This window comes from Bos indicus, chromosome 4 (assembly GCF_029378745.1).
Source record: "Bos indicus isolate NIAB-ARS_2022 breed Sahiwal x Tharparkar chromosome 4, NIAB-ARS_B.indTharparkar_mat_pri_1.0, whole genome shotgun sequence".
Taxonomy (NCBI): Eukaryota; Metazoa; Chordata; class Mammalia; order Artiodactyla; family Bovidae; genus Bos; species Bos indicus.
Window position 1 is genome coordinate 44,077,493 of NC_091763.1, and position 6,735 is coordinate 44,084,227.

At 39.0% G+C, this 6,735-nt stretch overlaps 1 pseudogene; it reads right to left on the reverse strand.

Moving 5' to 3' along the window:
- Positions 1 to 339: 339 nt before the first annotated feature.
- On the reverse strand, positions 340 to 896 carry LOC109558086 (peptidyl-prolyl cis-trans isomerase A pseudogene; annotated as a pseudogene).
- Positions 897 to 6,735: the final 5,839 nt, after the last annotated feature.

Consider the following 6,735-nt stretch of genomic DNA (forward strand, 5'->3'; position numbering starts at 1 on the left):
CTGAGGTTGTTGATGATTCTCTCTCCTATCTTGATTCCAGCTCATAACTCATCCAGCCCAGCATTTCTCATGATGTGCTCAGCATATACGTTAAACAAACAGAATGACAGCAGATAGCCCTGTCATACTCCTTTCTCCATCTTGAACCAATCAGTTGTTCCATACAGGGTTCTAACTGTTGCTTCTTCTTTTTTTTTTTAATTGTTTAGTTTTTATTTCATAATCATAAATTTAACTTTGCAATCCAGCTAAACTTGGAGGGAGATAAGGAAAATATAGAACCCAAAGAACTATAGCAAAAGCACAAAGATTATAGGATATTTGGAGCAGATGGGGGTGAAGGGGTGCTCTCCTGGGCTACAGAAGGAATGGTCTGGTGGTTAAGTAAAACACAAGTAAAATTTATTAGATTTGTCCACAGTCAGTAATGGTGATTTTCCTGCTGGTCTTGCCATTCCTGGACCCAAAGCGCTCCATGGTTTCCATAATATCCATGCCCTCTTTCATCTTGCCCAAGACCACATGCTTGCCATCCAACCACTCAGTCTTGGCAGTGCAGATGAAAAACTGGGAACTGTTTGTGTTGGGGCCAGCATTTGCCGTGGACAAGATGCCAGGACCTGTATGCTTCAGAATGAAATTCTCATCATCAAATTTCTCGCCATAGATGGGCTTGCCACCAGTACTATTATGGCATGCGGAGTCACCACCCTGGCACATAAATCCCGGAATTATTCTGTGAAAGCAGAAACCTTTATAACCAAATCCTTTCTTCCCAGTGCTCAGAGCATGGAAGTCTTCTGCTGTCTTTGGAACTTTGCAAACAGCTTGAAAGAGACGCAGCCCAAGGGCTCACCATCAACAGCGATGTCGAAGAACACTGTGGGGTTGACCATGGCTAGACAGCACGGGAGGCTCTGGGGTGGCGGCATCTGCAAGGCCTAACTGTTGCTTCTTGACCCACATTCAGGTTTCTCAGGAGACAAGTAAGATGGTCTGCTATTCCCATCTCTCTAAGAACTTTCCACAGTTTGTCACGATCCAAGCAGTCAAAGGCCTTAGTGTAGTCGATGAAACAGAGGTAGATGTTTTTGAAATTCCCTTGCTTTCTCTAATCCAGAAAATGTTGGCAATTTGATCTCTAGTTCTTCTTTCTTTTCTAAACACAGCTTGAACATCTGGAAGTTTGGTTCATATAATGCTGAAGCCTAGCATACAAAATTTTAAGCATGATCTTACTAGCATGGGAGATCAGTGCAATTGTCTGATGGTTAGCACATTCTTTCGCACTGCCCTTCTTGGGAATTGGAATGAGGATTGACCTTTTCCAGCCCTGTGGCCACTGCTGGGTCTTCCAGATTTGCTGATATAATGAATGCAAAACCTTGATGGCATCATCCTTTAGGGATTTGAATAGTTCTGCTGGAATTTCATTGCATCCACTAGTTTTATTAACAGCAGTGCTTCTTAAGGCCCACTTGACTTCACACTTCAGAATGTCTGGCTCTTGGAGACTAACCACACCATTGTAATAATCCTATTCATGAAGATCTTTTTTTCTACAGTTCTTCCATGTATTCTTTCCATCTCTTCTTGATCTCTTCAGTGTCTACTAGGTCTCTACCATTTTTGTCCTTTATTGTGTCCATCTTTGGGTGAAATGCTCACTTGATGTTTCCAGTTTTCCTGAAGAGATCTCTAGTCTTTCACTTTTTTATTGTTTTCTTCTATTATTAACCATTATTCACTGAAGAAGACCTTCTTGTCTCTTCTAGCTATTTTTTGGAACTTTGCATTTTAATTGATGTACCTTTCTCTCTCTTGCTTTTCGCTTCTCTTCATTATTATGCTATTTGTAAAGACTCCTCAGATAACCACTTTGCCTTCTTGCGTTTCTTTTTCTTGATTCAGATGGTAAAGAATCCCAGCTCTAGTACTGCCAATTAGTTGCATACTCTTGGACCAGTCCCCTGAACTCTCCTAGTCTGGGTTTCTTTATTTGTAAATTAAGAACAATGTTACTAATGGGTCTATTGTGAGGATCAAATGAGGTAATGGTAGTGAGAGTGCTTTGTAAACAATAACCACTCCACACATCTAGGATAATACTAAGTGTCCACAGCTCTTCTCCTTCTGAGTCAATGTTTGACTTGACTTAGTTGCCTTTTTATTTTAAAGCAAGAAAAAAAAATCACTTTATCCTTTTAATCTTTAGCAAATAAATGAAGCCTTTGGGCTTAGATCTGTAGAAGAGGCAAATTGTGTGTCCTGAGGTGACCCAGGTCTTTGTGTGTACTCTCTAGATCTCATGTTCATTTCGCTTTTAATTACAGCATTACAGAGTGGAAACTTTAAAATGACATCTTTTAGAACTAGTCATTATTTAATGACTCTACATTTCAAAAATATTTCTCATGTCTTTAAAATAACTTGTCAAGTTCTTTTATTATTCACTTCAGTTTAGTTGCTCAGTTGTGTCCAACTCTTTGCGACCCTATGAACACCAGGGTTCCCTGTCCATTACCAATTCCCAAACTATGCTCAATCTCATGTCCATTGAGTCAGTGATACCATCCAACCATCTCATCCTCTGTCATCTGCTTCTCCTTCTGCCTTCAATCTTTCCCAGCATCGGGGTCTTTTCAAATGAGTCAGTTCTTCACATCAAGTGGCTAAAGTATTGGAACTTCAGCTTCAGCATCAGTCCTTCCAGTGAATATTCAGAACTGATCTCCTTTATGATGGACTGATTGGATCTCCTTGCAGTCCACGGGACACTCAAGAGTCTTCTCCAACACCACAGTTCGAAAGAATCAATTCTTCAGCACTCAGCTTTCTTTATGGTCCAACTCTCACATCCATACATGACTAGTGGAAAAACCATAGCTTTGACTAGACAGACCTTTGTTGGCAAAGTAATGTCTTTGCTTTTTAATATGCTGTCTAGGTTGGTCATAGCTTTTCTTCCAATGAGCAAGCATTTCTTTTAATTTCATGGCTACTGTCACCATCTGCAGTGATTTTGAAGCCCAAGAAAATCAAGTCTATCACTGTTTCCGTTGTTTTCCCATCTATTTGCCATGAAGTGATGGGACTGGATACCATGATTTAGTTTTTTGAATGTTGAGTTTTAAGCCAGCTTTTTCACTTTCTTTGTTCACTTTCATCAAGAGGCTTTTTAATTCCTTTTCACTTTGGGTAGTATCATCTGCAAATCTGAGGTTATTGATATTTCCTCTGGCAATCTTGATTCCAGCTTGTGCTTCATCCAGCCCAGCATTTTGCATTGTTAATCCCCGGCATAATGCCCAGCGTTATTACTACCTTGGCCTAAATATAAATTTATTGACAGGGTGATGATAATGGTTTTTGGTTTAGTTTTATTTTTTAAAACATTTCCTTGAAATTGTAATAATTTAAAAGATTTACTTATTTAAACATATTACATGTTTAAGTTAAATTTAAATGTTTAAATTGTATATACATTTTGTTCTGTGTGGCTGAAGATAAATGTGAAATTATATAATTTAAAAAATTTTATTTATTTATTTAATATTGGGAAAGTGTGTAGTTTCCTTGGTTCTGTCTTGCTGCAACAAAGATTTGAAACTGCAGACCAGTGTATATAGCTCCGTTATGGCTCAGAGTTTTATTCAGTAAGCAAAGAACAGTACACCCTGGAGGCGTGAGGGCTGGCCAACCAGGTGAGGGCCGACCCCAGAGGAGAGGACTCAAACCGCCTTGGCTCCTTCTTTTTATAGGTTTTGTTTCCTCCCCTCGAGCCTGTCCAATGCAAATTAGGCCCAGCCAGGAAGGGGGCGTGTTTGTTTCACCTTAGGTTCCTACTCAGGTCTGTGGATTTTCTTTTGCTCTGTTTTTCGCGGATTTTTCCCTTTCTTTGTCTTTTAGCCACCACCATGTTGGACTCCTTTTTCCTATTCTAACTACCTAACATTTAATCATTTGTTTCTGGCTGTGCTGGGTCTTCACTGGTGTTCCGGTTTTTCTCTCGCTGCAGCGAGCAGGGGCACGCTCTAGTTGCCGCACATGTACAGCTTCCCATCATGGTGGCTCCCGTGTTGTGACGCGCAGACTCCAGGGCGTGCAGGTCTCAGTGGCTGTGGCACACGGGCTCCATCGTTGGCGCCCAGGCTCTGGAGCACAGGCTCAACAGTTGTTGCACTCGGGCTTAGTTGCTCTGTGGCATGTGGAATCTTCCCAGACCAGGGACGAACCCATGTCTCCTGCATCGGCAGGTGGATTCTTTACCACTGAGCCACCAGGGAAGCCCTGGGGGAATTATATAACTATATGTTTTATATATATATATATATATAACTATTATATAACTATAATTATGTAACTATATTCCATATACTATAACTATATAATATATGGAATTATATAACTAGAATAATTGGGAGTTCTGTACTCCTTTCCCTTCTATGCACACAATCTCTCCACCCTCTTGCATCATACTAGAAGAAAAACAGAAAAGGTAGTTATTTGAAAAGAGAAAACTGTCAAAGGTACCTGGTCTGAGTCACCATTATTCTTGCCTCGGTATTCACAATAGCCACCTATCTGGTTTTCCAGCTTCAATCTGTTCATAAAATAGCAGTTAAACGATTCTGTTAACATCCAAGTCAAATAATGCCACTTATATGTTCAGAAACATCCGATGGCCTTTACTCCTCAGTCTTCTTTTCCTGCCTCAGTCCTTCTTGACCCCCCAGATCCACTTCAGCCTTGACCTGAAAGATGCTTCCCTCAGGTATCTACAGGAGTGGTTTCCTCACCTCCTTCAGGTCTGTTCACCTTAGTGGCAACTTCCTTGTCATCTCTTAAAATTCCAATTCTCACCCCACTCCTATGTTCCTTACTTTTCTAACAGTTATTACTGAATAACATAACAATATGTTTACTTATTTCTTTTGTTTATTATCTATCTTCCCCTCCTTGTAAGTCCCAGGAGTGCAAAGGTTTTTTTTGCCTATTTTGTTAACTGCTGTATCCTCGAAACCCAGAAGAGTGCCTGGCTCTTAGTAAGTGCTCAATAAATGTTTGCTCAGTGAATGGATGAATAAAACAAAGATGAGTCATGGTCTTACTTGATTTGCAGCACTTACTTGAAAAATTACAAAGTTTTCATTAAAAACTTTTTTAAAATGACACAGAAGCTTTGAATATCTCCTGATGATATGACCTATGACTATAACATCCAAAGCATCAGTGTTCTTTTCCAAGTATTTTGGACATTCTATGTCTCAAGAATTAAGATCTCCTTTAATCTATCACTGTCAAGTCTAATGTAAGTATAACTATGTAAACCACTCCTAATTTGTCATAAAAGGAGAGAAGAATTGAATTATAATGAAACATCTGCCCTTTGTTTTCTTTTTTTTTTTACCTGTTCATTTTTTTTCTTTTTAAAAAAAAATATTTATTTATTTTAATTGAAGGATAGTTACTTTATAGTATTGTGATGGTTTTTGCCATACATCAGTATGAATCAGCCATAGGTGTACATGTGTCCCCTCCATCCTGATGTCCTTTGTTTTCTTTGGCTCTGTAATTTCCCAATGATCTTAATTTTGGCCATCCATTTTCTGACTTCTATTTCTCTCCTATTTCCAAGATACAGATATTAACAAAGACTCTTGCTTGGATTTCTTCTCTTGCTTGGCATGCTCTTATCTATTTTTATGGCTTCTGTTACCTCCTTTTTTAGATTGCTCTCAAATATGAAAGTCCAATCTTGACATTTCTTTTCTTTTTTTAAAAATTTGTTTGTGTATTTATTTGGCTGTGCTGGGTCCCAGTTGTGGCACACGGGATCTTTAGTCACAGCATGTGGGATCTAGTTCCCTGACCAGGGATAGAACCTGGGCCCCCTGCATTGGAAGTTCAGAGTCCTAGCCATTGGACCACAGGGAAGTCCCCAATCTTGACATTTCTTATTGGCTCCCAGTTCTACATTGTCCAGGATGGTTACATCCATCTGGCCATCTTTCAAGTTCTCAAACCTCTCATATCTAAAATCACACTTACCTTTTTCCTTTGAAACTCTTTCCTATTCCAGTAATCCGTTTCTGTTAATGACTCTACATTCTTCCAAGTTTGTAACTGTTTCCAAGTATTGTAATCATTTGTGACTCTTTTTTTTTTTTCACATTGTCAGGTGTCAAGTCTTGCTACTTATACTTTTAGAATATCATTTTAACCATCCTCTTCTTTGCTTTCAGTAGATCAGGGTGGGGACCTGAGATTCTGCATTTCTAATATGCTTCTGAATCAAGCTGATGGTGCTGCTGTATTGACTGCACTTTGATAAACAAGGCCCTCCTCTAGGCCGACAGTGGCCACCTGACCTAGTTCCCACTTCCCAGCCCATGGCCAGATCTGAGGCTCAATTCTCTTTCAAAAATAGAGATCAAATATTGCCTAGTCTTGCTTGAAAAGAAAAAAGATCTTTTCTGTGTCATAGAAGATTTGGAAAGTTACAGAGTCAGAAAATAAAAAATTCAAATCAGCTACATGGTCATTAATACTTTGAGATATATTAATATATATGTATTTCCTTTTAGTTGTTTCTATATTGTAAATGTATGTTCAGTTTATATCTGTGTTTTTCAAACCCTAAAAGGATTGTTTACAGCTTTCTTTTGTTTCCCAGTGTAAAAATTTGCTAAGTGTATTGAATCCCCTGACTTACAAAGTAGAATCTGCCTTTTC